Consider the following 21,049-nt stretch of genomic DNA (forward strand, 5'->3'; position numbering starts at 1 on the left):
ACTTAAGCGCTTGCTGTTTAACACGTTTTCTGAGGTGTAATTTATGGCCGCTACTTAAACGTAAACCGAGCTCTTCACCACTTGTTGACGTTAACTTGATTTGGTTTTCATTTTCATTTTCATTTTTAATTAAAACCAGACTCTTTAGGAAATTTTTAGTTTTGATATGTAATCGAAACTTTGCAACATATCCTAGTGACTTTTGTCAATATTGTTATTGGTTATTATGGATTTTATACTTCCCAGACTATTAATTAGGGTAATACAATTTTCAATTAACACAGTTATGCGGCTTAGTAAGTTTTTTTACAGTCCATTTACTGCTTATTATATATATGATAGATTATTTCACTTACTATTAAGATCAAATATCATTAACTTTAATAAAAGTGACATTAAATGCTTCGCGAAACCTTGGTTTGTGAAATACTTTTAATTGAGATGTCAAAACATATATACATATAAATACATTGTCGAGAAGAAATCTGAACAATAAAAAAAAAAAACATAAAACAACGGAAAATGTCTCTTAACTTATTACCGTAATCGAAAAGTAGTAAGAATTTCCCTTAAAAATGTGAGGTTTTGTACAATTTTCTGAAAACTTTCCAAATAAGTCTACGAAGAAATTCCCGATATTTTTTTTGATAAATTTCAAATTTATTGAAAACATACTTGTTAGAAAGCTTAATAGGCGAAGTAGCGACCGTCATTAGCTTTGGTCTTTTGTCATTTATTGGATAGTTTACGGATACTCTCACGGTTCCCAGATGATCGATCCATGTTCACACATTTTCACCTTTGGCGATCTACTAAACACAAAATCGTAAGATGCATGCTTCGTAACTCGTTGGCGTATTATCAAGTGCCCTATAGTTACTTCTATTTTTTGTAAAATTTTGTTTTATCATCAAACACAATTTTACTTTCAAGTCATAAGAGATTGTAAAAAATTGCATATTGCATAGAGCTATTCTAGGCGATTTTGCCGACCAGAATTACGAGCTGCTTTCCCATTAAAAAAGCGGAAAATTGCTTCACAAACGATTTGGCATTTATTCATCGCTTGTATTTTAATTAAGTTGACCCCGCCCTCTCTCTTCATCTCGCACTCAACGCCGTTTTCTATAATTTAATTATATGGCATTACTAAGCCATAATGCTTTTGACATATAACGAGATATTCGAAATTTAACAAAACATAAAGACATAAAGTATTCATAGATAATAAAAAAAAAAAAAGATGCGCGTCAGCGGAAATTTAATAGGTTGTAATAAATATCCTGAGGCAGCTCGTTTTCATATTTGATAATTTGATGTTGATGACACACAAGCGTTACGAACATTTATTAGCGAACTCTACATTAACAAGATAAAAACAAGTCGCTTGAATTAAATCACCGTCGACTCATAAAATTGATGGAATATTAAATTTTGATAAATAAATAACTGTACATAGAAGAAAGCAAGAAGTACATGAACGCTAGCGGAGGAAGTGAATGTTATTTAGAGGAAAGAAAGTATATATATATATATATATATGTATATATGTATATATATGTAGGTTGTGTGATGTCATAAATTAATTTAAAAATAAAAATCAAAAAAAGAAAAACCAACAATCAAGATGAAAACATTTGCGCGCCCTCGTCTTGGCCATACAATTGCTATGCAGCAATTGATCCTAGAGAAGTCTACCTCCCCAATCTACAATTGCGGACAAATTGTTACAACAAAGCATTTGCCTTTCATTATTTAGATGAATCGCATCGGGTATGACCGATCCTATGCAAATCCTGCCGTCAGCTACAGATCGCAGCATCTCGCTAAAATTAATATATTACTTTATTAGAACTACTCGGCTCAATATCTACTATTCCTTCGTAATATAAAAAGCAGTCTTTTAGGGCTTATTTGATTCGTCTAAAAAAAGTGATAATATTATAGCAATAATAATAATGAAAAAAAATCTAGTATACGACCGTATGAAGCCACCAAGCTAGCAATGCAAACGAATCCACTTACGCACTATGCCGTATAACAAGCAGTGTATCCGTAAGTGAAAATGCTTAGCTAAAGTGTTGCCTAAATATTTATTCCTTCTGTAACTGATGTTACTTTCAAAGTTTCATGTTTTTTTTTCAGTTGTCTGAAAATGATATCATATTTTCGGGCGTTCTAATAATCTCCTTCGATAAATCTTACTTAGGTTTCTGATCAACAGTTCGTTTAAAAACAATTATGCTTTAAATTTTTTGCTTAATACTCTATGTAATTTTCCCCCTACATAGGGAAATGGTAGAGGTGCAGATATTTCTAGGAAAGCAGGGAACAATTTGGGGGTTTGGATCGAATTCTGCGAAATAATTGGTGATTGAGAAGGACGAGTTTCGTACTGACAAAAATAAAACAAATAACTCGTGGAATTTGTTAGTTAAGCTTGAGAGATAAGTCGGAATGAAATCATTCATAGGTTTTAGGTAGTAAAGACATTATAGTTGATCGCGGACCACTATTAATACCTAACCTCACTTAACACAGTTTAATGAAGTTAGTCATATAACGACATTGGGAAGTGACCGATAAAATGGTCCGATCCGATATTTGAAAAATTGTGACCTGTGAGTTGAACACAAACAGACAACAGACGGACAGATGAACAGATAATCATAAAAGCTTAAAGTTGAAGGATAGGCGGTCAGTACAATAAGAAGTGGGTCTCTCTCAAACCTTTTTGGCTATTGCTTAATGCATCTTGTACCACAAGTGGTGTAGGGCAAGAAATTCATTTCGTTCTATAATAAAAGAATATGCGAAGTAGAAACTGGGGGCAACCGTGGAAAAATATCAGGAGGGGATTAAGTGAAGCCGTATGCATGTGTTTTCGCATCGGCTTCCTTCATTTTAAAGCATAGGATACAAGTTGCCATGATTAACCTAGAAATGTGGAAATCGTACAAAATGGTTAAGCAATTAGTAGAATAAACCCAAGCTACTTCATTGCTTATCCAACTATGTATTGCAAGAAAAGGATTATAGTAAGTATCTGCCATCGATATAAACGATATTGACACAATTGGTTTTTTCCTTCGGTGTTAAACAAAGCAGAAGAGTACTAGGCTATATAAGAAGTAATTGAAGTCTTCAAGACTGAAGTTCGCCACGACCTTAATGAAATTTATCATCAGTTGTGTCAAAAGCTTTATAAAGGGAGTAAAGCGAGACCCTCATACCTCAAATACTTCACATCACTTCACATTTAAAATAAAGTAAATTCACTTATAGACCGCTTTATAGGACTGACAGATAACTCAATGCAACCACATAAAAACATACTAATCGAACTCAGAAATGCTTGCATAAAAAAACGCGTAAATGGAAAAAATAAAAAGTGGAAAACATAAAAATAACAATTCAATTAATTAATTGCAAAGTGAAATATCCATTGCAGAGAAATAAAAAATAAATAAATTTTTAAAAATTAGAAAAAGTGACAGGGAAAGTAATTACCAAAATAATATATAATATAGTAAATTAAAATTAAGCGGAAATAAAATTAAAATTTATATTTTCTCTTTCTTTTCTTGTTTTAAAAATTTTGAAAACTCGTAAAATCGGTGGCTCGTGAAATTGACAGTACATTTATATTAGGAATTAATTAATTTACTCATATATATATATACATGTGTTCGTTAGTGCTGTTAAGGCCTTCTACCGTTACTACCTTATTCAGCATCTATTAAGTTCTTGTAATTGTAACGGAGTAGGCGATCCGCACAGCGATCTAAAAGATCTATTGTACTCGTTCGTGCCCCTAGCCCTTCAACTTTAGGGTTCTTATGAATCTTCTTAGGTTGGGAGTGCTTAGTACGACGTTCGGCGTAACAAAATGTTCCCTGCAGATGCCCATATATTCACAAAGGTTATAATAAGACGTTCTACGCAAACCGGCATCCGAGATACGCATCTATTTCAGCCGGTACCTGAGCTCGTGTACAAGCCAGTTACGAGATGTACTTCGCTCCTTCATACTTCCAAAGACTTGCTTGCTAACTTTTCCTGTGCACATTGCGAAATAAGCCTCTTGTTGTAGCTTCTGCGTACGCCGCCAAGTCCTGATTGCTCAAGTACCCATATAAGGTGCATCTCACTGCGCTTACGTAGCTCACACAAGGTTTGAAGGCCCTCTTAACACAAACTTAAAGATAATTTCGCGCACTTTCAGCGCCTTGAAAGTAACTTGACAGCAGTAAAAATATTATAGATATCTGCTTGAAATATTGAGGCAGTATAGCCTCTTGGTATAGTCTTTTGAAATCTCTGGCCACCTATACGAATCCCGATTTCGCCATTTTCTAATTTGGTTTTATTTAATCATAAAAACAAAACTATTTTTAAAAAAATAGCAACATTTTTAGCAACATCAAAGGCTAACTTTTGTTAACAAAAAATGATATACGACCGTAATCGAATCTCTTCTACCCACCGCCGTTATCCCAAAAAAGTCTAAATAAAAGGAAAAGAACTAAGCTTTCATATGCTATAAAATTTTATAACCGAAGCTGAATTTTTTTATTTTCGGAATATGAAAATGTAGTTCTTTTCACTATACGTACTTGTTTCACTATAATAAATTTTGGTTATTATTTTCCACTAATGTGCAATCCCTCGATTTACTGCACTTTTTCGGCACTTTATGTACCACTAGAGCATAGACACAAAGCCAAGAGAATGCCACATTCTAGACCCGAATTCACTTCCTCCCAATTGAATCGGTCCCAGCTTCGCAGCTACTCCGGGGTCGGCTCAATGATAAGCGTGTAACGCGTTGTGTTTAAAAGCCATTTTAAATGAAAAAGGACGTATTTCCTGGAACCATCTGTTAGTATATTTGAGGATTCTTTTAGTCCGGGCAATCTCTTTGGAGTGCTTGAAAAAAATTCCGAAATTTGAAGGAAAAAATGTCAGTCAAGCAATGAATTCTCGTTGCACACATTCTAGAAACTTCAAAGCGTATCTTAATGCAACAAAAAACACTGCCTATTAAATTCAATGTTTCGGTTCATTTTAGCATACTGCATAGTTTCATTCTCAATCAAGATTTGCAGCATTTTTTTGTGAATTTCTCCAGATTAAAAGTCAACCACTTGTATGAAAAGCATTTCAAACACTAAACATTTCGAAACCTTTTAATATCGGACTGTCCGTTTCGTTTGCATTATGATTATATACAAAGTAATCATGCGTTTTCATATATATAAATGCAAGCTTCATTTTATTTTCAAACTTTGTAAAAGTTTGTCCACATAGCTTGTCTCGGGGTAGAGGATGAAGTGTACTTGACATTTTGCTAATGTTTCTGCAATGTTTTTCCGTGCGTATTAAAATATGCAGACCTGCGATATGCACACGTAAGTGCAAACAAACGCATTCTTACGTATGTGCATACGCGACTTGTAATGTTTACTTGTTACAGTGCCTTACAGAGTATCATAGGTTTCGAAAGGGGTGCGGAAACATATTTCAATTTTATTTAAACTTTTAAGCTTGAGAAAGAACTATATTTAAATGATATTTTATTAAAGATTCAATTAATTATTTTCAAATTTCAGGCAATGAGGATTGGAACAGAATAACTTTGTCAAGTTTATCTGAAAGGAAGAAACCATATAATTTCTGTTCGTAAATAGGTATTAAAGTAGTCCCCACAGGAAGGATTCAAAACAAGCGAGGGAAGACACTATAGAAGTCCTTGGCCCTACCGGATACTACAAGTGGATGGGTCGATTCGAACCGTTTGCAATGGCGCTCGACCTTAGGCCAAAATCCGGATTCCGTAGCATACCGAACTTCATCGATATATCTCAAAAATTACGGTCTGTAGGTTGAACACAACAAAAAAAAAAAACACAGCAGACAGACGGATAGACAATCTTAGATCAACTCAGAATCCTTTTATAATAAAAGCAGCTTCCGCCCCAAGTCGCAAGTGGGTGCTGCAAGTCCTTGTAATTGCCTATCTAAGTCTCCATGCAATTACAATAGTAATTGTCGACTTTCGATTGACACAGCTTGCCATCAAGTCCCTATTACGCAACCTAAGGTGTCCGAAAATTATTTTGAAAATAATTTGAAAAAAATGAACTTTTTAAAACATTTGTGCTGCAAACTTTATCTGTAAAGTTTCAAATACCGTGGTATTAACAAATATTAAAAAAAGGAAAAATTTACGGAACTTTTTGCAAACATTTGCTTGATTATGTTTTCTTTCTTTTTTCAGCACTCTACCGGTAATTTATCAGTTTGATTAGTGTATACATTTTTTACTGAGTGAATATTAAAGACAGAAAAAAATATTGTAAAATGAATTGTTTGTTGAAACGGCGAAAACAAAAAGCTGTAAAACAGAAAACAGCTTCCAGCTACTAAAGCTAATTAAATACTTTTTCAACTCATTTGCATTTAACAACAAGCAAACAACAAGTGATACAAATGATATCAAGGAAACGCATTCACAACAATGTTGTAGCGTGGTTTTCAATTGAGTTTTAAATAAGCTTTTAGGTCGAATTGTATGCCACCTATAAGAAAGATCGAGCGTTTTTTTTTTTTTTTAAATGGTTAAACAAATACTTGCACGTAGGTCTTCACATATTGCTTGTGAAAATTGATCATAGAGGATCTCTCTTAGATAAGGCATTATTGTCCCTGCGAACATTTGTCAAACCATCACTTTTTCATGTGAAGGTGAGCTCTTTAAGTTTTGTGCAGAATACTTTAAGCCACGTTTTTAAATGCTCTTGGATAGGAATGTTGATCCGTAAGAGAGGTATTGTTTAATCGCGTCGACTGAATCCATTTCATTTTGTGTTATACAAGCTCAATTCTTAGTTTAATTTTTAATCTATATTTATGTAGGCAAAGCCACAGCGCTAGCGAACGTATGATGAGAAGCAAAGAATAAACAGGAGACAGATAAAAAAAAGAGTTCACTATTTTAGCGTTACCATCAATTTTACCTCTACCGGGTTACCATCACACAATACATTACCAACAGGATGGAAGTGAGGACTGATTTGTAGATCTACTACATCACTTTGTTTGTACATATTGCATTACAAATATATTGCAAAAATACTGCTTCCACATAGTAAAGTATATTATGTAAGCGAATTCAAAATTTTCAAAATTTATAGAAAATGGTTTAAAAAAAGGTTTTTGAAAAGACAAGCCTAGATTTATACAACGCCGAAAAGTATGAAACGACCTATTTGAAGCAATCTCTCTTGGAAATAAAAGTACGATCCGTTACAGTTGTACATGAAAAACATTAAATAAACTAAACTAATCCGCTTAATATGGTTACTCACATAATGACTTTTTGAAATAAAGCGTTATATGGGAAGGGGTCGAAAAAGTGAGTGCCGGGATCTAGGGGCCCCTGCCAAATCACGATTTCGGGATATTAATCGACCTCAAGCTCCACAATGCAGTAATTATTACTATTATGTGTCTTAGCTCGTAGTCATTTATGTCAATTACTTCAAGTTTTCGAACAAAGTTTACCAAACACTCGATACACTATTACCTAATACCTGGAAACGTCGACCAATTTAGATTCTTAGTTCATTGCTGTTGCTGTTGCTTTGTGCAAAAGCAGCATTGCCTTCCTCACTGTGAGCATTTTTTGGTCTGCCAGAGTTTAGTTTCAAAAGAATCACTTTTCCACACCAATGGTTGAAATGTTAATTTCTCTTAGCACGAAAACAATCACAAACTTTGATGACATGTTAATGTGACCGAAGATTGACTTTCATAATAAGATTGAATTATTTGAATGCGTTGTTCTTGCGCGTGTACGTATCTACGACTAAAATTGCACATCGTTTTAGTTGTCAAATGTCAATGTGACACTTAAAAAAGCTGATCGTTCAGGAAATGTTTAGCAATGCAGTCTAAAGGCGCGCCATTTGAGAAAAAACTGGACGTTGTAATCAAACATTTTCTCCTTAAAAAATTTGCATTCTAGAAATTGTGATTTACATGAATAGCCGCAATAGCCGCAAAAAGCAGACGACTTAACCATAAATTCTTAGATACGCACACATACACATACACATTTCTTGATTGTGAATTCAACTTGCGCTTCACAAATTTGCAAATTTTTCGTGTACGAAACACTTGCTTTCATCTTTACATTTGGCACCTGCAGAGTAAGCATTTAAATGCTGGATAATTTAGATCATACGCTCGCCGGTACTAAAAGCTCTAGCGAATTTGTGATATGAACCCGCTACCATTGATTTGTTAGTCGGGATTTTGTACCTACTCAGCTACCCATGCGAATGATATTGGGATAGGTTACGTTAAGTTTTGCAATTTTTCAGCTGTAAAGGCATCTCGCATATGACAAGATAAGTGAAACCAAGCACTCAATATCACATTTATGCCAGTTCCAAGTTGGGTTGACATGCAAATTGTATTCGAGAGACAAAGTGTTGGTGAACAAGTGTTAACTAATCTCGATTATGTATATTCTATGTAGCTTTTATTTCCTGAAAGTTACAAACACACTTACAAAATAAAGTCGAGCTACCTTGAACTGTGGGGAATATGTTAAAAGATTTAGGAATGCGTATTTACCTTAGCATTTCTTTCTAAACTTTCCTCCACCTTTTCGAACTAATCAAAGGGCCTTGAAAGAGTACACATTCGAGTCGTAACTAACCAATGGCCCTTGAAGGAGTGGGAATTCGATTTGGATTTCAAGCAGTAACTGATCTGTCACTGATGGAAATGCTTAGAATTCATCCAACTTTCTTCCGATTTTTTTCAATTGTTTATCTGCTCTGATCGTTGTTAACATTGCTAAACTTCATCCGTTAATTTACTCTAAAAACATTTAGGTGCGATATTTTAATTTTTCAAGTCATTACGTACGACGTGACTGCTCAAAAGAGAGAGAATTATCGTATAAATAATTCGAAATCTTTTTCCTATAAATGCTTTGAAAATCTGGTTAAATGAACCCAAAATCTTGCATCGAGCACGTAGAGTTACTCGTGTAGACAGACCTACATAATGTAACTTCCTGCGCTATAAACAAAACAATAAATTTAGTGTAATGTATTCTTTTCTTTTTTTTTTTTGTTTGTTAGTGTAAAAATGTATGTTTTTTTTCTCCTAAATATTTTGTAAACATCAGTTGCAATAACATTGTACGCCGCATTATTTTAACAGCGAGAGAAATGAATAAAAAAACATCATTAGGTTGATTTTCATGCTATTTGAGTGTATCTGTCTATATTTACTTTACGTGTTAACGGACCTTTCCAATGGATCTCGACAAAAAAATTAATACTTTTAGTGATGAGAGTACGAATGGATTCACTATCCAATTTAACGTTCAGGTTAACGTAAAGTTGTTTAATATTCTTGTTTAATATTATTCATGTTATGTGAAACAGATAAAATCGTAATTTGTTGACTTTTAAATTCCAATTTTTGTATAGTAGTCCTCCTGAGCGCGTAGAAAAAGAGTTGTGTGTATACGGAAGTATGCAGTTATTTGTTTAAAATTTTTACTTCAATTTCCATCAATATTACTTGAAAAAGAGCAAACAGGGAAGAGCTTCTATTTGGCGAGGAATAATATGATGATTTAAATAAAATAAATAGAAGCATTTAAAAACACTATACTAAATACCTTGCATCATTTCACTTGAAATAATTCTTCATTTAATTCCGAAATAATACTAAAAACTATTCCTTTTTTTGAAAATAAAAGCATGATAGGGCCTCATGTGGGAGTAGGTGCAAAAAGTGAACAGACGTGCTCCAAATGCAGCAAAGTAAATTTTCTTGCTAAAATTCCTATTGCACCTGACCTTTTTTCGCCAAAGAGTATTACAATTTGATGTTATTCCTGTAGGAATAAACATAGGACTTGCTTTTCATAACAGTCCTTATATAAGCTCGTCCAAAAAGTAAACTTATGTGGTCCAAGTTTGTTACTCATACTGTTATTGTTTATGCTGAATTACTTTCATGAACCTATGTCATCACAAAGTACTAAAGCATTAACTTTTTTGCTATGCAAACCTTCTATATATGTACAGTATGGCAAAATACGAATTGTTAGCGACTTTTGTCGGCCAATGTTAGAAATCTCAAAAGTTTTTAAAATAGGGCGTTATATGAGAATTGATCATAAAAATCGTTCGATTTCACTCATTTTCCACAGAATTCGTCTTTGCTGCAACATAGATCAGTGCACCGAATTTAATCCAAATAGTTCAAAACTTGCGGCCTACAAGTTGATCACAAGAATAAATAGTCACACAAACGTAGGGATAGGTAGGCCGACGGACTAGATTAAACTGATTCAGAAAGTGATTCTGAAGCAATCGGTGTTACACACATCCCCACAAAGTTAATATAAGGAAATGCTGGCTATTGAGTCCATACAGCACCATTGGACGAGAAGAGAAATGGACGGACGTTGTTATCCTCAGAGACTATTTCTTCCTATTAACACCTGTTTCAATAGATCGCTTATTGTTTGCTAGAAGGGTGCTTCGATTCTTGTGACGATGCCGAAACATGAGTTCGTTTAGGGATAGTCTTAACAGACGAGACTCTTTTCAAGATCAAATTCAAAAATTGTACACACAGTACTTTGAACCATTGCACCAACTTCTCTTACAAAGCTCCAAAGTCACAAATAAAACGCTCAAAACTTATCTGTACACACAATACCTAATGCTATATGCTGGTAATATTCTGGGCAAGCTGCGGTAACGCTACCTTTGAAGCATGTAGCTTTTTTAGTGTCGGCATGAGTAAAAGTGTACCGTACGTCTTACATGGGGGAAAAAATTAAAGTGGTCACATAGGGGAGATGTGGGTGCCTAAGATGGTCCTAGGCTTCTTGTTAGTGTGCTTTCCATCTACCTTTGCATTCACCTGCCGATTAACGAGATCGAGCATAACAATAATACTGAAAAACTATCGCGACATTAACGGGATTTTGCAATATTTCTATTTTTTTTTTTTTTAAATTTCTTTGACTTTCACCACATTTTCTTTTATCGTCTTCTTCGTGAGTTTGTAATCTTGTAATAACTCTAAAGCAAACAGAGCAAACATATGACTTCATTTAATATTACAAATCTAATTCCTCTCCGATGACCGTAATAGTGGAAAATAAAATCAAAACAAGAAAAAAGATATAAGCCAAAGAAAAAAATTCCTATCCGATGACCGTAATAGTGAAAAAAAAAAAAAAAATACAAAAATAAACCAATGAGAAAAAATAAATAAATAAAGCATAACAATAATTAGAAAAGTATGTCACTACGTATGTCTCATACGTAATGAAGTCGTTGGTCGAGTTAATATCATTGTCTTCCTTATAATGGTGCAATTAGTTAACAACAACACCAGCATTTCTAATTACTTTACTTGATAACGGTGAGGTGACCGTACAAATAGGTTAATATAAATCTTTACTTTTCTATATAGTTTGAGGTGTTGTCGTTGATGTTGTTAGTTGTAAAGTCATTTATTTCAGTGATTCTGCACTTTCCTCTTGCCAAGGCGAAGAATTACACTCACTTGCTGTTATAGCACCCAAAAAATGTGTATTGTTATTATTTTATGTCGTTATTGCTGTTGTTGTTGTTGTTCTCTTTGTTATTGAGGCGGTTATATAACTTTAAGTTAAGGCCGCACCCAATTACTGTAGGTTGTGTTTATGTAAGTAAGAGTTTTTCTATTTAAGAGAGATTTAAAGTTGCTTTCTTTAATCTTTTTTCTTTTCTTGTTTTAATATCTGATATCAGCACTTTGTTGACACTAACAAGCTATATCTGAGTTTGCGCGCTAAGAAATAATTTTATAAATTAGACACCTTTTCCTGACCAAGGCCAAAAAAAAAAACAAGCAAGAGAATTAGATTTGGTCCTGACCGAATCTTTTATGCCTATCACCGTTATCCCTACGAAAAACTGAAAAATAGACATACATAAATTTTTGTACTCTATAAGGGTTGTGTGGGCGCGGCTGTTGTTTCGTGAATAAAAGTGTAAATTTATATGCCATACATCTTACATTATGTGCGTAAAACGCAGAAAACACGCCAATCAAAGGTGTTCGCAGTTTTCGTTGCATGGGCATTGTAGGGGTATCCTTTGTCTGCTTTGGGTCATTTTCAAATTCTTTTGCAAACTTGTTGGCGACGTCTTTATTTTTTACGTAGGGGAGAATGTTTACCAGAGTTACTACACACTTGGACAGACGGACACAAACGAACAGAGGAACATGCTTGGGTGAATTCAAAATTTGAAACTGGCCAAGAATTTGTATACTTTGTGGGGTTTTTAAAGCTTGCTTGTTTTGGAAAAAAAATGAGGTTATGATACCCTTTAAAATTGTGTAGGCGCGGTCAATTTTTCCGTTTTTGTACAAGTACTACAACATCGCCCGTAGAGCGTAGGTTTAAATTTTTAAGGATTAATCTATTCTGGTTCATGAGTAATGCGCAAAAAACCCAATTTTTTATTCCATTTAGAAGACAGAGGCGTTCTCAACTTACGCAGCACTGTAAGCGCGTCTTCGACCCATTTCCGAGACCAATCCGCGTGCGAGAATTTCCGAAAAGTTTCCGCTAAATTTGAAATCGATAGCTTTAGCAAGCAATGCGTAGATGGACAGATGGACAGACGCACGTATTTAAATCGATTCAATATTTGATGCTGATTAACAATATTTATGTGCTTTGTGTCAATCGTCCGTCAAGCAAACGTGTTGATAAAATGAATGGGCCTCTCATCCTTTGATGGAAAACAACCACCTATCTCTACACATCCATATATAAACACATACAAGGATTCCGGCATTAAATATCTTGTAATTGAAGTTGAAGTTTACTGAATTACGTTTATTTGTTTATGCTGTTTACCGTCTTCGAATGTCTGCATTGTTAATCTGTCTTCTCATATATCAAAGGGTTAAAAAAAAAAAAATATATATGAAATTACATCCAGTTTTATTTGAATCTTTTGCCCTCATCGTGTAAAGAAAAAAAAAATTAAGTGTACCGGGTCAGAAAATCCCAGAGGGAGACAGAGAGAGAGAGAGAGAGAGAGAGGGAGAGTGTCGTCGAATAAATTTACTCTAGAATTCACACTGGTAACCAGCACACATCTTAAACGACCTAAAATATTACTGAATAATAATAATAAAGTGAATCTTAATATCATATACATACGTAAACAGGAGATAAGTGACTGCAATGAATAAAAAAAATCTGAAAATCTTAATATTTGTTAAACTGCATAGGAATGGATTGCAAAGGATCGACGATAATAATTCATTCTCGTGGTGTGCAAGCGTACAAAGCAATCGCAGAGAAATCGATAAATTTCATATCAAAATATGCAAAAGGTTTTTCTTTCTTTCTCCCTGTTTTTGCTTTTAATACGCTTTTTGTGTATTTTCAATGCAATTTTTCATTAATAGACACAACTCAGAAAATAGAAACAAAACAAAACAAAAAAAAAAAGAAAAAAAGGGTTTGGTTATCTGCATGTCTACACTCATAAAATTCGAAACAAAGGTTTGCCGACAGTTTTATTAAATTTTTAAACAATAAATGATTGAAATGTTTGGTTTTTTCAATTATATAAAAAGTATAAAGACCGTTAGATAGAAGCAAAACGATGAAAGCATACCAACTGCAGTTAAGATTGCCGTTCGATACGATGATGAATGATTTTCAATTAATAATATGATGTTGTGGTCTCATATTTCAATATGTTCGCCGAAACCGCACCCTTTAATGCGCTGTTGGAGTTAAGCCCATTACCATACTGTTTTAATAAATTTTTTCCTTCTTTCTGGGAATTGCACGTTACTTCTAAAATCTTCAAAAGGTACCTTTGCTTATTTAAACGTTTTGGGTTTTTGATCACTTTCACAGAGACAAATGCAATGACCAAACGCACATATGTACGATCGGTAGTCGGGGTTAACGAACAGTTCATAGTAGCAAAAGAAAAGTAGCCAGTAATCCAGAAATGAAACCGAACACACAAAGGTAATCGATGGCAAGTTTAAGAGAAAGTCATCAAGTCGGAAATACGTATGGAATTAAATTGAATTGAACGCAGGTTTCAAGAGGTCAGCAATGCATAATATTTCATTTCTTTCTTTTACATTAAATATAAGATTTTATTTATTCATTATCTGTTGTTGTTGTATCTATCCTACTTAAAAAACTTGTGAGGAAATCACATTAAGTACGTAGCAAACAGTGCATATCCTGTGACCTTATGATGAGATCACTTTAGGTGAGCGATAATCAGAGTATATAGCAATAGAGCCACAGTTTATTCGAACAATCGATTTGGAAATCTGCTGTCCGTCTGATGCCTATCCATGTACTATTCTGCTCCACCCACACTTTGCAAATCGTGAAATTTTAATGAACAATTGGTCCGATGTGGTTTAAGGTAAAGACCACCACTCACTCACTCATAAACTACTCATATACTGTAAACACACGATAAGCATTTGCACGTGCATTCCGCAAACTTTACCTTATTCTACGAAAATGAAAAAAGCAGCCACGCCTGCCCGATACTATAGAGAGTGCCAATGCAGCTTTTTCGCCCTTTTTCTTTTATTTCTTTTAGGATAAAGATGATGAATGCATAAAAGTTTAAAAACTATTTATTCGTAGATTATTTCTTAGTTGATTATGTAATTTGTCGACTACAGTATTGACAAGTTTAGCTCAGCCAAGTACATTCTTATCAAGCTGCCAATATGGCGTTTAGAAATATATCGAACCTTGGCGTATCTCTCAGCATAACTAATAGGTTGCTGACGTTCAGCTTCCAAAGGTATTAATAGATGCACTGTATCGGAGTATTTGAGATTTCACCTATACAGTCTAGCTTAGAGTTCCAGCTGACATAGACACTATCACTTGTTAATAATAACTTACAAAATGTTTATTACTAGTTTTCAACTCGAATGGCTGCTTCTGCCTGCACCGAGCTATTAAATTAACAATTTACCCTTCAATAGTTCTATTCCGCCTTTGTCAAATCTTTAAGGCAACTCCTTGGATTTCCTTATTTCCATTTGATTTGTTTTTTCCCTACCTGTCATTGTAGACTTATGACAGACCCACTTTCCATTATATCGATCTATTCGGAATTACTTCCTGTATTGATCTCAGTCGTCTAAGTCGTCTTTTCTTGTTATCAACTTGTTATCAAGTAACAATTTGTTAGACATTTTCATGAAATTTAATGCAGCGATGTGTGTGTTGGTCCACCTTCGAACGCTATCAGGAATGGTTCGGATCGAACTACTTTTGCGACCATTTCCCACATAACACCTTATTCTGAAAAGTTATTATATAATTAACAACAGGGTATTGCGTGGTATTTAATGGTGGTCCGGGGCCCATTACTCACTTTTACTCATTTATTATCATCAAACTGGCGCTTTTAAATCGTTTTAAAGAAGAAACTTCGCTCTAAAAGTTGAAAAAGAGATCATTCGACCCGAATATCGCATATGCGGCAGAACCTTTATATATACAAAGCCAAAACGTTTTTAAAGAATTTGTGAATACATTTGCAGCAAACAATTGATGGTGGAATGATTTTGTAATATTCTCGGGAATATTATTATGTGGACGAATGGCTTAATTTTATGAATTTTCTAAACGCACACAAATAATTGCTTTTTGAATTTTTTTCAAAAATATTTTTATTTTCATATTTTCCTTAAATACGCCTTTATTGCCAATATACAAGTTTCCATGGATGCCAGCGATATCATTATGTATTTTGTCATTTGAGTGCTCTTATGAAATAAAAGTGATTTATTGAAAAAAATCACTGCCACGGCACGATAAAGCATAACATAAAACATTTTGTTATTGAATTCTATTCTTCTTTATTGCGTTAGCTTATGGGTTCTGTGAGGATTGTAATCTTTCCTATTTGGAAAAATTGTTTTCACTTTTGTTGCCAGTGGCCTCATTCCTCGTCTGAATAGAAATTCTACTATATCCTGACGTTAATTAACTTATGACACTAACCAGAATAAATAGATCGAATAAGAAAGGGCTGCAATTGGCCACAAAAAACCTAGCGGCTAAAAATATTAAAACTTAAGTGACCTGTCGCCAGCGATTATTGGACAGAACGGACAGTATTTGTTGTTAATAGTGAACGCCAAGAGCAAAAATAATTTTTCCTGTTTAACCGACCATTTTCTAACACAAGATATTTACATGTTTGTAAACTATTGATTTTGGACGATGACATTTACTTTTGTCGGCGTATTTGCACTTCGTTTAAAACTGTTTCGTGCATGGAATCATCCGCTGGATGATTTTCATATTTTACATTTAATTTAAACTACACATGCACTCATATGAAGAATGAAACGACAAAATTCTAATAATAAAATATAACTCTAAACTTAAACTTGGTGAACTTTTCAATTTCTTTTCTTTTTTTTACGTGTTGCGAAAAACTGTAAAATGCTTACCGCTCAAGTTGCATTTTTAGAAGTTCAACAGCAAGTTTTTTTTCTTTTTTTGTTCAAAAACTAGTTTCTGTACCTAATGTGCGAACAATTACTCAGAAAAAATGCTGATGAAATGCTGGTTACATTTTCAATTTTATTTCTGCTTAGGATTGTGTACATTTCAATCAATTTGTTCGTTGTCGCTCAGCTTATTTGCCACTCAATTTATGTGTTATAGCGATAATTTTTTACTTGATATATTAGCGACATTTGCATGCGAATGCGCAATGGGAAGAGATTGCAGCGATATTTCAGTTTGCAATAAAAACTTAAAAAGATGAACGGAATGTTAAATGATTAAGCGACAAACGAAAGAAGTACTAAATATGTTTAGGTGCAAATGCGATAGACCGCTTCGATTAACTCGAAAGCCTAGGTAGCTCGTAAGCACTTTACAAGCTTTATGAGTGAAACCGTGCTCGGATCGGTCACTTGTTAATAAGAGTATTCTGATTCTTGGAACGAAGTATCCAGTGAAATGCGATTAACTTTCTTATACTACACGATCCAAATTATTTTCGGAATTCTCGTTACTAGGTTCTCTGTGCGGCTCACACCCTCGCGTATTATAGTTTTCTAATTTTTTCATTTACAGGCCCGAAGTGGCAATACTAACTCTTAATTTGTCTTCTCTTTGCTTGCGTCTTCTTTCATTCCCTCTTATAATAGAATCGTAGTTTTCCTTACAAAACTTGTAAGATTTAAAAAAATTCAAAGAATATTCTAATTTGTACAACAAGCTTTTAATGTGCCTGATAAGCACATGGGTAGACTTATATATTGTAATCAGTTCTTTTATACCTCTTTCAAGACATAATTTAAATGTTTTATGCTTGGTAACACAACAGACGAAATATCCTGCTACATGATAGACGTTGACAATGTATTTTTATCTCGAGACTCACAATAACAGCAACGCTAACTTGCTCTAAAAAGCATTGCATCGTCGCAATGAAAAAGAAGAGCAGTACACAGAAATTAAATGAAGTCTTTCCACATGCACATATTCTTATGTATATACATGCATTCATACATATATCCATATATACATATATGTAGATATAATATATATTATAATAAGAAAGTATTTCTGGGCACTTGAAGTAGAAGATAGAAGGAAGAAGAGAAAGCAGTGGGAAAGTTTCTTTGTTGCTCTAAACAATTAACGTAACCTGGCTAGGAAATTAACGTAACGCATAAGTAGTGAAATTACAATCCGGGCACTTAGCAAGCCACCCCGACCCGTTTGCCCGTCTGCCACGCAGAGCCGTCAATGTGGACATAAACTCTTCCTATTGTACATGGAAAAGAAATGATTATAATAATAATTTTTATGTTATTTTCTTATTCGCTGAAGAGCACGTTTAAGGGTAGCAATCATTCACTTCGATGCCTTATTATCTTTATCATTCTTTTCCTTACATTCGCTTATTATTTTCGTTAATCACTTCTAATGTTTTTAATATTATCAGCACTGTATGCCCTCAGTTGTATATTCAAATAAAAATAATCATTATTTGCTGACTAAAAGAAAAGCGAAAGCTATAATTACTAAGAAGAGAGTTACGAGCAAAATAATCTCATTTTTTATCGGGGTTAAAACACATCTAATCAAACTTTTCGTTAGCAAGCATTATGATATACATTTACCGCTTCGTATAAATATCTCTCAATTTTGACAGAGCGCCTTAGTCTTTTAAAAATTAAGCTAAAAACGATACCAACAAGATCGGTACTAAAAGCATTATAATTGAAAATTTTGTACTTACTTCTTATAGTACCATCTGTGTAGAATACATAGCATAGGTCTATTCATCCGTCCTCTGCGTACATAATACTCAAGGTGAGCAAATTCGCAGAGAAGCCTTCTCATTTCAACACGTCAACAACAGCATTGTATCAAAAAAAAAAAAAAAAAAACAACAACGCAAATAATCTTCAAAAAAGAAAAACATAAAGAATATCTGGCGGATCTTGAACATCACCACCCCATGCTTCTTAAATCAACCTGACACCTCAAGAAATATAAAAATTTGTTACTGGCCAGTTAGCCTACATGGAATACATTTCGAGATACTCGGCTTCAGTCCCACTTCCATGAAGAGTCACAAATCTTGTAACAATTCATTGGTAGATCCATGAATTGTGTCCACAGTAGTAGTACCAGAAGAATGTGATCTTTTACTACCTGCTTAAGCAAACAACAAAATTAAAGCAAAAACACGGGAAATGCGAGAAAAGATAACATCACTTCATTCTTCTGCATTACATGTATCCATCCATTCATTCAGTAAAACTGCTTCGGGATATGTTGGAAGCAATCAACCGTGGCTTACTAGTCCAAGAGACTTGCTCGAGGTGTTCCGTTTGCCGCTTGTTTGCTTGTTTCAAAAATATACGAAACAGAATGGCAACGACTAGATGACTGCCTGGCTTGCCTTGAAAGGACTTTTGGTTAACGGTAGGACACCTTTGTAACAATCAATAGTCATACAATAAGGCTGTACTTCTTATAGAAAAATTCTCGTTTAATATTTGCATGCGCAATATTTCGAGCCATTCTGTAAGCAAGTATTGATAAAAAAAAGGCGACCAATCGTCCAGATATTCATTTTCAAGCAGATAAGATAGTGGCTTATGAACTGGATTAAATTTGGTCCTCGAATGTAACGCAATTCGCTTCAATTTTTTAAATGTATTTTGAAACTGATATAAAGAGTGGAAAATACGAAAAATAACAAAAACATGCACACTTAAGTTAAGCTGAACGAACTCGCAAAAGTTATGCTTAAAACCTCTTCAACCCAACTGGAGAGTTTGTGTTTGTTTTTCATGTTGCTTTTTGCTTTTTCGCCTCTTTTTTTTATATTTTTTCAAAGAAAGTGGAAGCAGCTCTACTGTAAACAAAATCGTTAGTTTTTATTTGGTTTAATCTAACACTTTGCGGTAGTGCGTGGGAGAAAAGGGATATTTTTTTTTTATATATATTTTTCTTTTCTGCAAGTAAATGTAATACTGAATTAAAACAAATTGCTTCTTACGAGCATTCTGCCATTAGGTCAGACTAAAAAGAAAGAGAAAATAGCACAAGAAGACTAGAATCGAATACAATTGATCGCAAAGCTTCAATTGATTCGTTTTATTATTTGTTGTTTAATTTCTCTTGCTTTAAAATGCTATTTCATTGTTTTTTTGCTTAGAAAATAAGCTACTGATAGCATCTTCAATTATCAAATGGTCACTTGTTTGTATGCCTTGGTATGGATGTGATAACTGCAAGCTTAACGATTTCAAATGCGTTCATTATTGCGATATTGTAAGAACTAACAACATATGGTTCTTCTTACTTTTTATGCCTTTCGATTCTCGTATTGAAATGATTCCGACGACAATTAGTTTCTAAATCATTAGCAATGCAGAGAGAGTACATGAGCAACCAATGGAGAACATAAAAGTACGGAGCAAAGAGAAAAATGAGAAAATCTTTTAAACGAAACACCAAACAGCGTAATCTGACTATGTAGCTTACCTTAGCAACATCCATTAGGGAGCTATCAAGAGATCTTTAAGCTGATAAGTGGTTGTATTAGGAATAAGACATATATATATATATACATGTCACGCTACCTATCCGAAATGTGTACTCGCGTGGGATGAGGCTTGCATAGCATATGCATAAATACTAGAATAATTTCCACACTATCCGGTGCTCTGGTGAAGGATTGCTGGTAGTCTACCTGTGCATTGCTGCGTTTTACTTCATTTCGTTTAACTTAACTAAACTTCAACCTTAATATTACTTCTTAAACTATCAAACTATATGTAGGAGGAATGATTTATACGACGAACATACAATAGTACATTAAATCAGTTGTATAAAACGAAAGTTTTAGTGTTAAACTCATTAAATTAAAACATTAATATATAAATATAATAAAACATTAATATATAAATATAAAAAATTAATAACATTTAAAACTTTAATATGATCAATAAACAAATTGTAGCACATTAGCAGAAGATAAACTAATATCTAAAATATATTCACAAAATGCTCTGCTAAAGTCCACTTCGCAGATTAGCTTTACATAACTACCTCGATTACTTAAATATAAATACCGCTTGCACATTAACATACCTACAGTATTGGTGTGTTTGTGTAATAAAGTAAACATAACGATACGATAACAGTGTAACATTGTACGGATCTCCAGAAAATTGAGCAATAAAATAAAAATCGGCTATCACAGTAGCTCGCTTATATCTTGTGTTGAAAGCCAAATTTCTTATTCTTTTATATGCAGACAAGAAATGCGATTGATATTAGAGAAGAAGTGTTCGGTACATTTTATCGGACATTTTATTTCTTTATCTAATTGGCCAAAAAAGCAGCAACAACATTATTTCTTAGACTGGTTTCAAGAAGATAAACGGT

The 21,049-nt window shown here is 33.8% G+C and overlaps 1 protein-coding gene and 1 long non-coding RNA gene across 2 annotated transcripts in view; one reads left to right on the forward strand and one right to left on the reverse strand.

Moving 5' to 3' along the window:
• Window positions 1-21,049, forward strand: part of LOC119633303 (probable serine/threonine-protein kinase cdc7) — a 153,780-nt gene that overhangs the window by 107,610 nt on the left and 25,121 nt on the right. The window lies entirely within an intron of this gene.
• Window positions 1,558-14,101, reverse strand: LOC119633305. The gene is made up of 3 exons (XR_005246866.1): window positions 14,091-14,101; window positions 13,734-13,736; window positions 1,558-3,142 (listed from the first exon to the last, which is right to left on the reverse strand). It is a non-coding gene; the product is annotated as an uncharacterized LOC119633305 (long non-coding RNA).

This window comes from Glossina fuscipes, unplaced genomic scaffold (assembly GCF_014805625.2).
Source record: "Glossina fuscipes isolate IAEA_lab_2018 unplaced genomic scaffold, Yale_Gfus_2 2, whole genome shotgun sequence".
Taxonomy (NCBI): domain Eukaryota; kingdom Metazoa; phylum Arthropoda; class Insecta; order Diptera; family Glossinidae; genus Glossina; species Glossina fuscipes.